The following is a 19,316-nucleotide window of genomic DNA, read 5'->3' on the forward strand; positions in this document are numbered from 1 at the left end:
TCAACCACTGCTCCACCAGGGAAGCCCTGGTTTTTTATTCTCTTAATGGTGTCATTCACCAAGCAAGATTTTAATTTTGATGAAGTCCAATTTATCATTTTTTAAAAGGACTCATGTCTAAGAACTCTTATATTAACCTTAGATCATGAAGATTTTCTCCTATGTTTTCTTCTAAAAGTTATGTAGTTATATGTTTTACATTTAGATATGTGCCTATTTCGAGTTAATCTTTGTCCATGATGTGAAGTTTAGGTGGAGATCTGTTTTTTACATATGGATGTCTAATTGTTCCCACACCGTTAGTTCAAAAGACTATCTTTCCTCCTCTAAATTGCTTTTGCACCTGTTTCAAAAATCAGTTGCCTGTATTTATGTAGGTCAATATCTTAACTCTCTTTTGTTCCATTGTTCTGTTTTTATCACTTCATCAATACCACTGTCTTGATTACTGTAGCTTTATATTATGCCTTAAAATCAGTGTGTTTCTCCAACTTTATTCTTCTTTTTAAAATTTGTTTTAGCTATTCTAGATCTTTTGCTGTTCTTTATAAATTTTAGAATCATCTTGTCTATATTTACAAAGAATCTTACTGGCATTTTTGTTTGAATTAGGTTAAATCTAATCATGAATCTGATGACTTTGGGGAGAAATGACATCTTTAATATGCTGAATCTTCCACCACATGAATATAGCATATTTCTCCATTTCTTTAGATTTTCTTTGATTTTTTCATGGAAGCATCTATGTTTTGTAGTGTTCAGCATAGAGATCCTGTACATGTTTTGTTAGATATATACCTGAATGTTTCATTTCTTTGGAGCTGTTGTAAATGATATATTTTTTTAAAGATTCCGTTTCTAGTTGTTTATTGCCACCATATAGAAATATGATTGATTTTTGTATTGACCTTATACCCTGCTTCCTTGCTAAGCTGTTAGTTATAGGACTTTAAAAAAAATAGATTTCTCTGATATATTCTAAGCAAACAATCATGCTGTTTAGGAGTAGGGATACTTTCATTTCTTTCTTTCAATCTGTATACCTTTTATATATTTTTTGTCCCTTTTTGCACAGGCTAAGACTTCTAGTATGATGTTTGATAGAAGTGACGAGAGAGCACAGCTTTTTCTTATTTTACCTTTAAGTTCTTTATCAAGTTGAGGAAGTTCCCTTCTATTCCTACTATGCTGAGAGTTTTCTATTATGAATGCATTTTGAATTTTGACAAATGGTTTTGTCCTCATCAACTGATATTATCGTTTGGTTTTTCTTTTTTAGACTTAATATGTTGATTACATTGATTGATTTTCAAATATTGAACCTGCTTTTCATTCCTGGGAGAAACCCCAATTGGTTGTAGGGTTTTATATATTGCTGTTAGATTTGCTAATATTTTGTTGAGGGTATTTGCTTTTATATTCATGAGGGATATTGGTCTATAGTTTTCTTTTTTGTATTGTTTGTCTGGGTTTGGTATCAGGGCTTCATAAAATGAGTAGGGAAAGATTCTGTCCTCTCCTGTTTTCTGGAAGAGATCTTGCAGAATTGGTGTTCTTTTCTTTTTTTAATTTTTTTACTTTATATTTAATAATTTATTCAATACTCATATCAATCCTATAAGTACAATACTATTATTTTCCCCTTTTGAACCAATAATGAAACATTCTGAAGCACAGAAATGTGAACAGTTTCCCAAGAGCACAGAATTAGTAAGTGGCTGAGCAGAGATTAAAATTCAGGAAGTCTGACTGTAGTCCCTGTGCCATAACCACTTGCCTATAAAATGGTGTTATCTTTTCTTTAAATGTTTGTTAGAATTTGCCAGTGAAACCATCTGGGCCTGGGCATTTCTTTTAAAAAAGATTTTTAGCTGTGAATTTAATTTCCTTAATAGATGGGTCATTATTCAGGTTACCTGTTTCATCTTCAATGAGTTTTAGTAGTTTGTGGTTTTCGAGCAGTCTGTCCATTTCATTTAAGTTGTCTAACTTATGTGTGTAGAGTTATTCATGGTAGTATCCCCTTATTATCTTTTTATGTCTGCGGGGTCTATAGTGATAATCTCCTCTTTCATTCCTCATATTGGTAATTTGCTTTTTTTTTTCTTTCTCAGTTTTGCTAGAGGTTTATCAATTTTATTGATCTTTTCAAAGGACCAGCTTTTGTTTTCATTTATTTTTCTCTGTTGTTTTCCTGTTTTCAGCTTCATTGATTTCTGCTTTATCTTATTTCCTTTTTCTGCTTGCTTTGGGTTTATTTTGCTCTTTTTCTAGGTTCCTAAGGGGGAAGCCTAGATTACAGTTGACCCTTGAACAACAGGGGTATGAACTGTGCAGGTCCACTTATATGTGGATTATTTTCAATAGTAAATACTACAGTACTACACGATCCACATGGTTGGTTGAATCCACAGATGTGAAAGTGCCAATACAGAGGAATTGAGGTTATGGAGGAACCATGGATAGGGAGGGCTGACAATAAGTTAGATATGGATTTTTGACTGTGCAGAGGTTTGGCACCCCTGACCCCTGATTGTTCAAGGGTCACCTGTATTTATATGAGAGATTTTTTCCCCTAAAATATCATTTACTGCTATGAATTTCCCTCTAAGCCCACAAATTGAGTTATGTTGTTTTTTCATTTTTCTTTAATTAAAAATATTTTCTAATTTCCCTTAAAAGTTTCTCTTTGATTAATGGGTTATTTAGATATATGATATCCAATAGCCAAGTATTTGGAGCTTTTCCTCTTATCTCTCTGTTGTCGATTTCTATTTTATTTCCTTTATGGTCAGGGAACATATTCTGTATGATTTCAGTTCTTTTATATTTGAGGTTTGTTTTGTGACCCAGGATGTGATCTATCTTGTTGAAAGAATATATATTCTGTGATTGTTAGATGGAGTGTTCTGTACATATAAGCTAATTCCACTTGGTTGATAATAGTGTTCAGTTCTTACATATTCTTGCTGATTTTCTGTCTGCTAGTTCTCTATATTAATTAGAGAGGAATGTTGAAGTCTCCAACTATAATTGTGGATTTTTCTACTTCTAATTTTAGATCTGACAGTTTTTGCTTCACATATTTTGAAGCATGTTGTTAGGTGTTTACACATTTAGGATTGTTAAGTCTTTGGGGTGAATTAAATAACCCTTTTAGCATTACGACATGTCTCTTTATATCCCACTTTATCCTTTCTTTTTAGTTTAATAGACATTTATTCTATTATTATGTATAGTTGAACAAGCTCTACACACACAATTATATGGTTTAAGACTTTTTTTTTGAGTGGGAAGAAATTTGGGTCTCAAAACGTTTTGCGAGCCTGCTACATGTTTTCTGGAAATCATTAAGTGGACCTTGCAAGACCCTTGAAGAAAATATGAGAAAAATTGGTTCAAGAAAACCAGCAATTAGATTTCAGAATTAACCTACCTGTTAAGATAGCAAACCAAGAATTGGGGCAATTCCTCTTCCATATTTCCTATACACTCAAATCCACCCTGGGAAACAGAACATGATGCAAGCAGAATGTAGTGGTATGCCCAGCCACAACTGGTGGCCTGGCAAGTTTGTGGAATGGTGAGGCTCTTGAGGGTAGTTTGAGCAGGGATGAGAAAAAATAACTGTAAACAACACATAAAATTGGAAACCAATTGAACTTGTATTGACACCAACTACATGACTTTTCTCAGTATCCTTATGGGAATGGATAATGTGGCTTGACCCAAAATAGCACTGATTAGACTTAGCTAGCAGTGTTACTTTTAAATAAAACCAACCCTGTTTTCCCCTCTGTGGTGGCTTAGAGAGTTCATAATGGTCACAAACTAATATTACAGATAAAACACTTAAAATTTTGATCCAAGCTTTTTCTGTCCTCCCACACTTGAAAGGTATCTGATGGACACCAATTTCCCAATCCTAGCATTACTAGCTTACAAACCTTAGGGCTAATTAACTCCCTTCTCATTTACCTAATGTTCAATTTCCATCAGTTTCAGTATACACCAGTGTAAATACCATGACTATTTTGCATGAAGTTCAGTATTCTACAGATCCCAGTCCTGGGAATAAACCAGTAGCTCCCATCTTTTATGTGAACATCATTGGTACCATGGAGGCCAAGGCAGTTTAATTTAGGTTAACCAGGATGTTTTCATTTGTAAGAGAACCCTCTTGCAACAGGTTTATTCAATTCTCTTAAAAATGGTGACACTCCTTTACTTTTCGCCTTTCGGAAGCAGCTGTTACATAAATGGAATATTAGATTAAGTCTAAAAATGTGGGCCCTAGTCAACTTTCATTGTTTTTCTGCGTATGATCATGATAAAGGATCAGGACATCCTTCACATTTCCAAGGAAAATCCAATTTAAACAGTTTGTCCTTGCCAAACTCCATAAAACAGCCACTTTAGAGTAAACCAGCAGAACATTGCACCACCCCAATAAAGCTGTAGGTTTCATCACATGCATCAACAAATCTACATGGCTAGTTTCTGCACTTCTCTTTTCCAGAATTTATTTTACCCCTGTTGTACCAAACAGCATTTTAAACACGGACATATCAACTCCCTAATAAAGCAAAAACAAAAGCATTTCCCTTATTAGAAACAAGATACACCATCACTTAAAGTCTTCAAACATTATTGCACTTTAATTTTCATAATTTGACAATGCATTCAATGAAATAATCTGGAGACAACTAGTTTTAACAGACAAATTTAAAAACACCTTTAAGCGGACATGAATGTCCTAAATTGTTTATTAGGTAAGAATTTTACAAACATTACTTATATTAGCGGTAATGGTGGAGCTGGAGAGTATTGCGCCTTCTCCAAGCTGCACGGCGAGAACCACCAATAGTGTGATGGGACTTGTGGCCCTTTCCAAGGCCGCGGCTCTTTCTGCCTGCAGATGTCAGCCCCCACATCTCCCTGTGCTTGTGGACTGGTTTGGTGATCCACTGGGTGACAGGGTTTCTTCTGATAGCTTTATGGAATGGATCAATGATGATAACCTCAAAGTAACCAACCCAGTAAGAATTCAGAACCCTTAGGGCCCAACAGTGACGTCCAGTTCACTCCTTGGCAACAGAATGAAGGCTCCGAGCAAACTTGAGCTGGTTGACACCATGATGGAGAGGCTTGCTGTAGGTGGCACCATTAGGAACTGGGCATTTGCGGGCACCACAGCGCACATGAATCCGATATATGACATAACCTTGCTTGGCCTTGTAGCCCAGCCTGTGTACCTTGTCAGGCTGGGTGGGGCAGAGGGCCCTCTGCAGTGCAGAGAGCTGGCGGTACTGCCAGCAGTGCACCCTGAGCAGAAAGCAAATTATGTGGGACTGCTTCTTCCTCCATAGCTCCTGGATGTACTAGCAAGTGCCCATCTCGGCTCACCTGATGGCTGCCACCAGACGGAAAGGCCCACTTTATCCTTGTAATTTTCTTTGCTCTGAATTCTTTCTTTTTTTTGGTGGTACGTGTGCCTCTCACCGCTGTGGCCTCTCCCATTGCAGAGCACAGGCTCCAGACGTGCAGGCCCAGTGGCCATGGCTCATGGGTGCAGCTGCTCCGCAGCATGTGGGATCTTCCCGGACCGGGGCACGAACCCGTGTACCCTGCATCGGCAGGCAGACTCTCAACCACTGCGCCACCAGGGAAGCCCTGAATTCTTTCTTTTGATCAGCATTTGCATCATATCTTTTTTCATCTTTTACTTTTCATCTACCTGTATCATTATATTTTAAATGATTTTCTTATAGTCTTTGTGGTGGGATCATGTTTTTTAAATCTGTTCTGACAGTCTCTGTCTTTTAATTGTATGTTTAGACCATTCCACTTAATGTAGTTATTGATATGCTTGGTTTAAACCTACCATTTTATTATTTCTTTTCTTTGTGTTATGCCTCTGTTATTATTTCCTCTCTTTTCCACTTTCCTGCCTTTTGGGTTATTTGAACATTTTTTAGTGCTCCATTTTAATTAATCTACTGTGTTTTTTTTTTTTTTTTTTTTTTTTTTTTTTTTGCGGTATGTGGGCCTCTCACCGCTGTGGCCTCTCCCGCTGCGAGGCACAGGCTCCGGACACGCAGGCTCAGCGGTCATGGCTCATGGGCCCAGCCGCTCCGCGGCACGTGGGATCCTCCCAGACCAGGGCACGGACCCGCGTCCCCTGCATCGGCAGGCGGACTCTCAACCACTGTGTCACCAGGGAAGCCCTACTGTGATTTTTGAGTTTATCTCCTTGCATATCTTTTGTGATTACTCTAGGGATTATAATATACATATTAAGCCTTGCACAGTCTGCTTAGAATCAATACTTTACCACTTCAGGAGTCATGCAGAAACCTTACACCCTGTAGGTCCCTTTACCCTCTCCCCTTTATGTTATAGTTGTCTTATATATTACATCTACACATACTGAAAATCCCTTCACACATTCTTATTGTTTTTGCTATCAGCTGCCAAACATATTTTAAGTAATTCAAGAGAAGAACAGTCTGTTATATCTACCCAAATTTTACAATTTATATTGCTGTTCCTTCATTCCTAATGTGCTAAATTTCTTTCTGCTATAATTTCCCAACTGGCTGAAGAACTTCCTCTAGCAGTTCTTTTAGAGCAGATTGCTGGCTATAAATTGTCATCCCTGAAAGATATTTTTGCTGGATATAGAATTATGTGTTGACAGTTCTTTTTTCCCCACACTTCAAACATGTTGTGCCATTTCCTTATGACCTCCGTGGTTTCTGATACAAGAAATCCACTGTAATTCGAATTGTTATACCCCTATAAGGTAATGTATTTTTCCTCTGGCTGCTTTCAAGATTTTTTTCTTTGTACTACGTTCAACAGTTTGATTTGGATATGTCTGGAAACGGGTTTCTTTGGGTTTATTCTGTTTGGGGTTTTTCACTGCTCAGGCTATTCAAAGTCTCATAAATAGGCTCCGGATCCAGAAGAGATTGGAATAATAATGACAAAAAACTTCTTTTGAAAGTATCTTTGCTTTGTAGGGACCTGCACACAGTAGAAATAGAAATATTTTCTGTACATCCCAGACAGAATTTAATATTAGTAAATTATAGTTGTAACTCCTGCTCCCTTTCAGTGATGTGGAAGATTGTTGCAAATGGACTAGAATGGAGAGAATTGAGCTCCAGAGAGAATGAGTGAGTTTTGTAGTTTTACACACCTAGTAAGTTGCAGGTCTATAAGTTAGTGTTCAAGTTCTGTTTACACTACTATAATACGTTCCTATGCATTTATAGAATTTGTCCCTTCTCCTAAACTGAAACTTTAGCTTAAGTTAATGGTGAGATGCTCGTTTGAAATGTCTACTTTTTTTAAAAAAAATCAGGGAAAGTCTCATATTTTAAATTCCTTCAGGGAGGCATTAAGTCTTGGTTTGAGCAGGGATTGGTACACTATAGCCTGCCCGCTAAATCTGTCCCACTACCTGTTTTCGTGCAGCCTATAAGCTAGGAATGGATTTTTCTGTTTTTAAATGGTTGGAAAAATCAAAAGAAGAATAATATTTGATGACATGTGAAAATTGTATGAAATTAAAATTTCAGTGTCTGTAAGTGATGTTTTTTTGATATTTATTTACTTATTTATTTATTTGGCTGCGTTGGGTCTTAGTTGCGGCACAGGGGCTCTTCACTGAGGCACGCGGGCTCTTCGTTGCAGCGCACGGGCTCTAGACCACATGGGCTCAGTAGCTGTGGCACGGGGGCTTAGTTGCCCCACAGCATGTGGGATCTTAGTTCTGTGGCTAGGGATCAAACCTGAGTCCCATGCGTTGGAAGGCGGATTCTTAACCACTGGACCATCAGGGAAGCCCCTATAAGTGAAGTTTTATTGGAACACAGCCATGTCCATTTATTTACCTAAATAAATGTCAGTGGTTTCTCTTATGCTGTAATGGCAGAGTTGAGTAGTTAAGACAGAGGCTGAATGGCCTGCAAAGCAAAAAATATATACTGTCTAGCCCTTTACAGAAAACGTTTGCTAACTCCTTGTTTAGAATAATGTCCAGTGAATTGAGTTAGGATGTCACTGATCTGAACTGTGTGAAAAGGGTAGCTAGAATTCAAACTTTGCTCTTTGAATAAGTGTCTTAGGTGTAAGAAAAGTAGAAGATAAGAATTATTAACTGATTACAGTACTAGTCTATTGACATGTATTAAATGTTTTCAGGTCTGCAGCAATATTCTGTTCTTTTAAAATTAGCCCTTCAGGAAATCCTACTATTTGCAACAACATGGACAAACTGGGAGAGCATTATGCTCAGTGAAATAAGCCAGACAGAGAAAGACAAATACTGCATGGTATCACTTCTGTGTAGAATCAAAAAAAAAAAAAAAAAGGTCAAACTCATAGAAACAGAGAGTAGAATGGTGGTTGCTAGGGGCAAAGAGGCGGGAGAAATGGGGTGAGGTTGGTAAAAGGGTACAAACTTTAAGTTATAAGATGAATAAGTTCTGGGGATGTAATGTACAGCATGCACTATAGTTATCAATGCTGTATTTTATACTTGAAAGTTGCTAAGAGTAGATCTTAAATGTTCTCACCACAGAAAGGAAAAAAGGTAACTCTGTGTAGTGATGGATGTGTAAACTTGGTGGGAATCCTTTCACAATGTATAGGTATATCAAATCAAGTCATCACATTGTACACTTTAAATATATTATAATTTTATTTGTCAATTATACCTCAATAAAGCTGAGGGGAAAATTAAATAAATAAAGGGCAAAACATAAAATAAAATTAGTCTTTCAGATCAGGAGAAATTGATTAGAAGAAAAGCCAGGACTGTTTCTACCTGGTTGAAGAAGATTGTCAGTTGGAGGCACTTGAGGCCCAAGTGTGAGGGGCTTAGGGAGGTTTTCTTGGCTGGACGAGGTAAAGGTCATTATTTAAACTTTGTTTTCCTGCTTCTCTGTTGGGCTTTTTACAGGTCTAATTACCTAGTTGACTTTCTGTAGGCTGCTTTTGTGAGTCTTTTTCTCTATGACTAGTGAGAGGAAATGGCTGATCACTTTTAAATGAAGAGGAAAGCCCAACTCAGACCAGGAACCATTGCCCCTCACCCCTACCGCTATAGGTGGACCTTTCCTTTGGGCTTATTGACCTACCTTGCCAGCTGGCATCAGAAGTCCATTGAGATGTACATGGCCTGTTTCTCCTAACCTCTTGCCTCCATCTCAAGGACCAAATGAGCCACATCTGTACTATGCATGAATTTAAGGATTTTTTTTTAGGCCCAAGTTAACTTCTGTTACGCATTGAAATTTAAGCTTCTCAAGTGGGTTGCCTATCATAGAGTTCCTGGCAACAACAAATTTTAAATGCACAATACACATTAATTTTTAGGGTAAAAATATTATTATCTTGGTTTGTAAACTTACCTTTTAGGTGACAGGAAAACAAATCTCTCTTTGTGCTATGCCTGCATATGTATTTTCTATACATATGTGTTCTATAATTATATATTCTCTCTTGGATCTACTACTACTATGAAATATAGCTGTTCTGAATGTCCTGGGCCACACCATTCTGGCGGTGAAAGCAGGGTCCGAATAACAGTCCCTCAGACTTTTGCCAGCTCTGTTATAGTTCTCCAGCTTCCAGGGAAGTCTTCAAACATACCCAGTTTACCCTGGAGGTATCTGTTGTGTTTTCCTGAATAGGTATTCTAGAGCTCCAAGTGTTGTCTCCCTCCTCTCCTCTTTGCTCTTAGCACCTTTGGTGACCTCTGGGGCAGGGTCCTTGCTGGGCTGCTAGTGCTTTCAGCCCCTGGAGGCTGCTCTCCTGTGTTTGCACAGCCCCCAGTGCTGCAAATACATGCTGACATGCCTGACTCTGTCCATGTGGGTGGCTCACTCGTACACTTCCCAGTTAAGGGTACTGGTGTCTGTGCTATGGACCTTGACTTTGACTCTCTCATCCTCCTGCTGCAGCTGGATCTTCTGGGGCTGTGGGGGCTGCATGTCAGCTTGTTTAGGTTTCTGTGGAAAGCCCATCTCTTACTGGATTCTGAACCACGTCCTTGAAAACTGAGCTTTTAGATTAACCTGAGTAACACACTTCACACCATTTTCTGAATCATTCCTCTCTCATACCTTGGGGTATTGCCACTAGATCAGTTGATGAGCTACCATCTTCTCTTGGGACTCCCTTCTTTACTAGGGAATTCCTTGGTCCCTCAAGAACCTAGATTCCTGGTAAGATAGGCTGCTCCTAGGTACACCTGACAGGTGAGAATCCAACTGGTGTGTTAATCACCTTCTGCTCAAGTTAGGCCCCTCTGTGAGTTTATGTATATGTATTGATAATATATGCCCTATGGTGCATATCCTTGAGGAGATTTTAAAGCTGTGCAGCTGCTATAGGAAGCCCAGAGCTTAATTTCTGCCTTTACCTAAACTCTTGCATTCATCTGAGATGTTAGCATTAGTTTGGTCTCACTGCCCAAACATTCTGCCATGTACCACCTTGTGCCCACTTCAGGCCTAAGTGGTTGACCTAACTATCCAGTGTTGCTATTTCATAGAAGTTGACTCTCATTCTTCCCAAACCTTCATCTACTTTTGTATCCTATTCCAAGGATTGTTATCCTCCTTTTTCTAGTTTCTTGAGGCAGGAGCTTTGATTACTGACTTGAGACTCTTCTTTCCTAATGTAAGTATTTAGTACTGTAAATTTCCCTCTCAGCACTGCTTTAAGCTGTGCCCCACATATTTTGATATGTTGTATGTATTTTCATTTTCATTCAGTTCAGTGTACTTTAAAATTTTCCCTTGAGATTTCCTCTTTGGCCCATGGCTTATTTAGAAGTATGTTATTTAGTTTCCAAGTGTTTATAGAGATTTTCCTGTTGTCTTTCTGCTGCTGATTTCTGCTTTGATACCATTGTGGTCAGAGAATGCACTCCATATGACTTCAATCTTACTAAATTTGTTTAAGCTTGTTTCATGGCCCAAGATACGGTCTGTCTTGGTATATTTTCTGTGGGTGCTTGAAAAAAATGTAATCTTCTGTTGTTGGATGCAGTGTTCTACAGGTGTCAGTTAAATCGTATTGGTTGATTGTGTTTGTTGAGTTCTTCTATCAATATGTCCTTGCTGATTTTCTGTCTACTAGTTCTATCAATTGTTGAGAGAAGAATGTTGAAATCTCCAACTATGACTGTGGATTTATCTATTTCTCCTTTCAGATCAGTTAGTTTTTGTTTCACATATTTTGCAGCTCCATTTTTTTAGTGCATACATATTTAGGATTGCTATGTCTTGGTAGTTTGATCCTTCTATCATTATTTAACGTTCTTCTCCATCTGGTGATTATCTTTTTATTGATATTAATATAGCCACACTGCTTTCTTTTGAGTAATATTTATATCTTATATCCTTCTCCATTTTTTCCCACTTTCAACCTTTCCTTATATTTGAAGTGAGTTGTGGCAGACAACATATAGATGGATCATGTTTTTTAACCCACTCTGCCAATCTCTCTCTGTCTTTTAATTGGTTTATTTAGACCGTTTATATTTGTTGGTTATTCAGAGATCAATAAAATGTCTATCCATAGAATATGTTTTCTAGATTCATGTCTGGCTTCTTCATGAGTGACTTTTTAAATACATGATATAATGAAAAGCTCACTAGGTGAAGAGCCAGATGTCTTGGGGCGTAGGCCTTCCTTTGCTATACAGCAGTTCTGTGACCTTGGACAAATGATACTACACAGTTCCATCTAAAAATGCTCACTGAGTTTCTGTTGAGCACCAAGTACTAGGTTACGTACTAGAAACACAAAGAAAAGACATGACACACTCTTCGCCTTCCCAGAATTTAGAGTCCACTGGGAGACATGTACAAATGATCAGATAATTACAGGGGATGAATATTATGGTAGAGGTTAGTATGGGCATTTTACCCAACTTGGTAGTGGAAGGGGGGGTTAGGTAAGGCTTCCAAGAGAGGTGATGACTGTGCTGAATTTTTTTTTTTTTCTTTGCGGTACGCGGGCCTCTCACTGTTGTGGCCTCTCCCGCTGCGGAGCACAGGTTCCGGACGCGCAGGCTCAGCGACCATGGCTCATGGGCCCAGCCGCTCCGCGGCATGTGGGATCTTCCCAGACCGGGGCACGAACCCGTGTCCCCTGCATCGGCAGGTGGACTCTCAACCACTGCGCCACCAGGGAAGCCCCTGTGCTGAATTTTAAATGACCAATAGAGATTGACAAGGTAAAAGAGAGCAGAGGAAGAAAATTTAGAACATTTCTGAGTTTTTGTTTCCTTGTGTTCAAGGAGAGATTGGCAGTCCAATCAAGAAAAAATTCAGCCTCTCACCCCCAGAACACATATTTAATATTGTGTAATCTAGATATCCTCAGGCCTTGGTATCCTATGGCTCTATTTATACCCAAATTGTATGGTTCTTGGTTCTCTTGGCTCCTGCTGGACTTTCAGGCTCCAGCAAAGTATTCGTGCTTAGGTCTATAAGTCATCATGGGGTATCTTACATGTCTTCATAAATCAATATCAATTAAAGTCACTCTTCTCCTGTGCAAAGTATTTATACAGTAGATGCTTAGGGTAGGTGGTAGGGAAAGGCGCAAATCATAGGCTTCAAAGGACTATTAAATTTATACTTTATTTGTCACATTTCTAATTCCTGTATTCATCCTAATGTTGTCTTCGTATATAAGTAAGTTTTATAGTATTTGTCTTCCTCTTCCTAAACCAGGTTCATATTTATTAGTAAGGATTAAATAAAATTTTCTAAAATAAATTTATTTATTTATTTATTTTTGGCTGTGTTGGGTCTTCATGGCTGTGCGCGGGCTTTCTCTAGTTACAATGAGCGGGAGCTACTCTTTGTTGCAGTGCGCAGGCTTCTCATTGTGGTAGCTTCTCTTGTTGCGGAGCACGGGCTCTAGGCATGCGGGCTTCAGTAGTTGTGGCACACAGGCTCAGTAGTTGTGGCACACAGGCTCAGTAGTTGTAGCTCATGGGCTCTAGAGTACAGGCTCTGTAGTTGTGGCACACTGGCTTAGTTGCTCCATGGCATGTGGGATTTTCCCAGACCCGGAATCGAACCCGTGTCCCCTGCATTGGCAGGCGGATTCTTAACCACTGCACCACCAGGGAAGTCCCTAAATAAAAATTTTTTTAAGTCCTTTAACCAGCTTAATCATTCTTACTCCCTTTTTGAGAATCCCTTTTCCATTGTCTATAGTTTTTCTAATAATTGGATGGATACATAGTGGTACAGAATACAGGAGCTACTGGGTAACCTCCTCATGGTGTTCACCAGTGGCCATGCCTTTTACGAGAGTATCTGGCTTGGGAAAACATGGAGAATAATAAAGAGTTGGAAAGCAAGACTTTAGAGTAGCAGGTAAAGGATTATGATTATTGACTCTGCAAAAGAAAAGATTGAAGGTACTCCTTCAGTACTTGGGACATTTTAAACAAAATTTGGTAGCGGCCAGTTATAATATGAGTACTAAAAATAATATAAGGGCTTTATTGCTATGATGGGTTTAGGAAAAGAAGGAAGTATTTCTAACAACTGTTGAGATGGATTCCAAGGGGATATAGTAGAATTTCCTAGTTGGGCCTGAGAGAAAAATTTCATAGTCTCCCTTTTAGGGTTTCAGGTAAATGTAGAGGGACTTAAGAGGCAGTGGGCAGGATTGGGAAGGGGGCATTCTTACATCATCACCCAGCCTTCCCTTGGAAGTAGCATGAACTAATGGGAAGGTACGTTTTGGGAAATCAGTCTATGGGTTAAAATCTCAGCTCCCTAATCCCTCACTGAGGCTCTTTTGTATAAATGGATAATATCGTGTGATAGGTATGATTACATGAATTAAAGTATGTGAAGCATCTACCACAGCAAAGGGTACCCTCATGAGTATAGTCCCCCATGGCGTTCTTTATAGTCTGTCCCTAGCTGGGCTCCCCAAACTCACCATTCATCAGTCTCTTATACCACTCTGTAGTCTACAGAGTGAATAGTCTAGTCTATTCAGAATTACTTAATTTTTGCCTGTTAGCTTGTTCATTTTATTTTGTTTTAAGCATGTTGTGCCCTTCCATGCTATCATGTGTGTTATGCCCTTCACCTTGGAGAATTCACCTTCGTCCAGGACTGGCCTTCCACTTGGTGGACTCTGAACCCCAATAAGGATGGACCCCTTCTTAGGGATTGACTTAAGGTCACCTAGCTCTTGAGATCTGACCTGTATAAACCAAGATGGCAATTTATTGATATATAGTGGAAATTCAACTGATTACATTTTCGTATGTAGTCACCTCACACCAGATTGCAAGAGCCAATTGTGCACATCACTGTCAAATTCCATGGCAAGAGACATCATCTTAATAGCTTGAAATTGACCATGGTGAGAGTATCTACATTTCAGAAAACAGTAAACTACAAATCAGAACTTTCCCCCACCCTGGGGAGCCTGTTGTTAAACATTTATCAACATACCACTGATACGATCTCTCTGTCTCTTTGGGTGAGTTGTATGGGAAGCCAAGCCATCTCCATAAGACTACTACATCATAAATGTGGACTTGGACCTGGGACTTTAGTGATGTGATTCTCATATTTGATGTTATCAGCATGAGACCTCTTCTCAGTCCTTTTCTGGAACTGTGGTTTTTCTGTTTTTCAGCCCAGAGGGGTGGATACTTGGACATGAGCTCCAACTTCTCTAGGCCATGCTTAGATGGTAACTTCTGACTGTGTGATGTTCCTTTTTTCAATCCTTTGGACTGATCCAACTTTTATTCTCATAGTCTTTTTCCATCCTAAGTAGAATATAAAATATAATTGTTTGTTTTTACTAAATTGTAGTCATATTTCAATCCTGCTTCCCTGAAATGAAGTCAAACCCACTTTTTTTTGCATCCATGCCACTCCCAAATTAATTTGTTGCGAATTTTAGGTGTTGATGAGCTTTTGGTCCCCTGTATAGGCAGTATGAGGGTTTGCCCCCATAAGTGTTCAGTCACATCCAAATGTGGGTTTCACTAGTCATTTCTCAGAGTAAGCACCTGCATTTTGCAGTTCTGAGTTCTTGAGAGGTCCCATACTGAGAGATCCCATGCTGTTTGGTTGGTCCACATCCTGATAATGTGTCACTTCCAACATGGAGTCTCCACACCCTCTCTGGATAGATTTAGTCACTATCCTTCCATGCTCCTAGGAAATTTGGAGCCTTCCCTTTTTCTGTTACAAAACCTATCACCCTGGGTTCTGGTAATTTGTTTTTCCTCTCCTTGTCACTCCACCAGAGCCCTGAGCTCCTCGAAATTACAGGCCTTGCAGTTTTCTGTCCTTGTATCTGCAGTATTGAGCATGGTGTCAGGCCTGTAGTATCTTGCACATAAATTTGGAGTGTGGGTAAATTAATGAATAACATTCTGTGGAATTAAAGGGAATTTGAAAGTTAAGTTAGCCTGTGGGAGTTTTTAATATTAAGCTCCGTAAGTCCAGATTTTACACTGTGAGTTAAGAATCAATTCCTGGACAGCCTTTTTGCCCCCTTTATAATATTTTTCAACTCCAGTAATTGCTAAAGTATGTGAAAGTGCTTTTGGGAAGATTCCTTATACAGGAAGGAGCACGTAAAGGAATGTCACTCTTGGGTCTACAGCTTTGTCCTGGAATTATGTGGGCAAATGAACTAATCCTACTATTTAAAGGATGGTTTCCCCTCTGTAGATAGACAGGGGCTGGCTTCTTTGATGCTGATTCATGAAATTCTGCCTGTTTAAAGTATGCCTGTGTTCTCTCTGCAGTTATTTTGCGGGCTCACTTTACTCACCGCAATTTTGACTTTATGTGTTCCTAGTCACTGCCAATGAAGATTCAGGTTAAGTACCAAGTGTTATTGATAGTTAGGCAGACAGGAATTCAGAGAAAGAGAAGTGTATATGCTAAAGAAGGATAAAGGGGGCAAAGGGGGTGGTGTTGGTAGTGAGCAAAGAGAGAAAACCTTAATTATACGTACATATAGCATAAGGGACAGTCTAAAATATAGGTGGAAGTAGAATGTACCTGAAGAAAAAGTGAACACGTCATAAGTGCACAACTCTATTAATAATCTCAAAGTGAACACATCCATTTAACCAGTGCCCAGGTCAAGAAAAAGAACATCACCAGCACTTCAGAGGCCCCCTTCCTGTTTCCTGGCAATGTCTTACTTACCCCTTCCCTCTACCCTAGAGGTTACCAAGTTACTGCTATCCTGAATTCCATCACTATAGATTAATGCTGTTTTTTCACTTTGCATAGATGGAGAATATATATATCATACAGTTTTTAAAAATCTGTTATACTGTGATGAGCATGTCTCATCTGAACATTCTCACACATGTCTTTTGAGGAACAAATGTGTGCATTTCTGCTGGATATATAACTAAGAGTGAGGTAATAGCGTACGCATATGTTAAGCTTTAGTAGAGGTTGTCAAACAGCTTTCCAAAGCTGTTTATACTAATTTACGTTCTTGCCAGCAATATACAGAAGGTACCATTTGTTCACATCTTTGACATCACTTGTATTGTTAATATTTTGAATTGTAGCCATTCTAATGGATAATAGTGGTATCTCATTGTGGCTTTATTTCATTTTTAGTTGAGATATAATTTGCATACAATAAAATGCAAAGATTTTAAGAGTACAGTTTGAGTCTTTTTAAAAAAATTAATAAATTTATTTATTTATTTATGGCAGTGTTGGGTCTTCATTGCTGCAAGTGTAGCTACAGTGAGCGGGGGCTACTCTTCGTTGCGGTGTGTGGGCTTCTCATTGTGGTGGCTTCTCTTGTTGCGGAGCACAGATTCTAGGGGCACAGGCTCAGTAGTTGTGGCTCGCAGGCTCTAGAGCTCAGGCTCAGTAGTTGTGGCGCACGGGCTTAGTTGCTCGGCGGCATGTGGGAATCTTTGCGGACCAGGGATCAAACCCGTGTCCCCTGCATTGGCAGGAGGATTCTTAACCACCGCGCCACCAGGGAAGTCCTACAGTTTGAGTCTTGACAAATGTATATACCCATGTAACTTACACCCCAGTCAAGATATAGGTGATTTTCTGTCACCCCATAAAGTACCTTTTCATTTGATCCTCTCCAACCAGAGGCAACCATGATTCCAATTTCTGTCACCATAGATTAGTTTTGCCTGCTATTGAACTTTACGTAAATAAAATCATACAGTGTGTAAGCTCGTGTTTGGCTTGTTTTTGGCTTATTTTGTTCAACATAATGTTTTTGAGATTTCATCCATGATGTTGTATGTATCAGTAGTATATCCTGTTTCATTGCTGAGTAGTTCATTGTATGAATGTACCAAAATTTGTTTATTTGTTCTCCTGTTGATGGACATTTTGGGTTTTTTTTTTGAAGTCTTACAGTGGTTTTTAATTTTTACTTCCCTGATGCCTAATACTATGGAACATCTTTTCATAATTTATTGCCATTTGATATTCTCTTGTGAAGAGCCTGTTCAAGACTGTTGCCATTTTTCTTTTGAGTTGTTTGTCTTATTAATTTATTGGAGTTCATTATGTAGCCTGGATGTGAGTCCATTCTAGTCTGAGAGAGTCTTTTCACTCTCTTAAGAGTATCCTTGTTACACATTTATACAAGAATGTTCATAGCAGCTTTATTTGCAATAACCAAAAACTGGAAACAACCCAAATGTCCTTCAGTAGGTGAATGGTTAAACAAACTGTGGTACATCCATATAATGGAATAAAAGGAATGAACATGGAACAACTTGGATGGATCTCAGGCGCATTATGCTGAATGTAAAAAAGTAAGTTTATATACTGAATAATTTCTTTGATATAGCATTCTTAAGATGACAACTTTATTGAGGTATAATTTCCATACCACAGAGTTCACATGTTTCAAACATACAATTTAATGCTTTTTAGTAAACTTACCATGTTATGTAACCATATCCATAATCCAGTTTTAGAATATTTCCATCACTCCAATAAAAATTTTTGTGCCCATTTGCCATCAGTCAGTTCCCCTCCCCTGAGCCCTAGGCAACCACTAATCTACTTTCTGTCTCTATAGGTTTGCCTTTTGTGGACATTTTGTATAAAAAGGATCATACACTGTATGCTCTTTTGTGTCTGTCTTCTTTCATGTAGCATAATGCTTTTGAGGTTCATCTATGGATGTGCCATGTATCAGTAATTCATTCCTTTTTATTGTTGAATAGTATTACATTATATGGATATACCACATTATGATTATCTATTCTCTGTGGATGGACATTTGGGGTGTTACCAGGTTCTCATGAATAATGCTGCTGTGGACATTTATGTACTTGTCCTTGTGTAGGCATATGTTTTCATTTCTCTTGGGTAGATTCCTAGGAGTAGAATTGCTGAGTTGTGTGGTAAATTTATGCTTAACTTCTTAAAGAAACTGCCAAACTGTTTTCCAAGGTGGCTGAACCAAGTTCTAGTCCCGCCAGTTCCTGGAGAATGTTCCATATTCACTTGAAAAGCATGTTTATTTTGCTCATCTTGGGAAGAGTGTTTTGTAAATGCCAACTAGGTCAATTTTTTGGTAGTGTTGTGTGAGTTTTCTATATTCTTGCTTGATTTTCTTTCTAGTTGTTCTGTTATCAAGAATGGGATGTTGAACTCTCTATTAGTGTTGAATTGTCTGTTTCTTCAGTTCTTTGTCTTTAGTTTTCAGCAGTTTGACTATGATGTGTCTGGGTGTGGATTTCTTTGTATTATGTTTGGTATTCTCTCAGCTTCTTGGCAATTTTCATCTGCTTTTTCTTCAAATGTTTTTCGGCATCACACTCTTTTTCTTCCCTGTATTGGATTCCAGTTACACAAATATTAGATCGTTTATTGTTATCATACAGGTCCTTGACACTTTGGTTCTCCCCCTGAATCTTTTTTCTTTCTGTTATTTAAATTGGCTAGTTCGTTTGTCTATTTTCAGTTTCAGTGCCTCCTCCATTCTGCTATTGTGTTCTTTCAGTGAATTTTTTATTTCAGTTATTTTATTTTCCAGTTCTAAAGTTTTAACTTGGTTATCCTTTATATCTTCTCTTTACTTTGCCAATAACTTTCTATTTAAATTTATTTCAAGAGTGTTCAAGTTTGGTGATTGCTCATTTGAGCATTTTTGTAATAGCTGCTTTAACCTACTTGTTAGATAATTTCAACATTTGTGTCATCTCACTGTTGGCATCTGTTGATTGTCTTTTCCCATGTGAGTTGGCATTTTTATTTTTTATATACCGAGCG

The 19,316-nt window shown here is 38.5% G+C and overlaps 1 protein-coding gene and 1 pseudogene across 4 annotated transcripts in view; one reads left to right on the forward strand and one right to left on the reverse strand.

Annotated features, from left to right (window-relative positions):
• The window catches only part of JADE3 (jade family PHD finger 3), a 153,487-nt gene that overhangs the window by 29,440 nt on the left and 104,731 nt on the right, over nt 1-19,316 (forward strand). The window lies entirely within an intron of this gene.
• On the reverse strand, nt 4,800-5,396 carry LOC116747425 (annotated as a pseudogene).

The sequence above is a fragment of the Phocoena sinus genome, chromosome X, assembly GCF_008692025.1.
Source record: "Phocoena sinus isolate mPhoSin1 chromosome X, mPhoSin1.pri, whole genome shotgun sequence".
NCBI lineage: Eukaryota > Metazoa > Chordata > Mammalia > Artiodactyla > Phocoenidae > Phocoena > Phocoena sinus.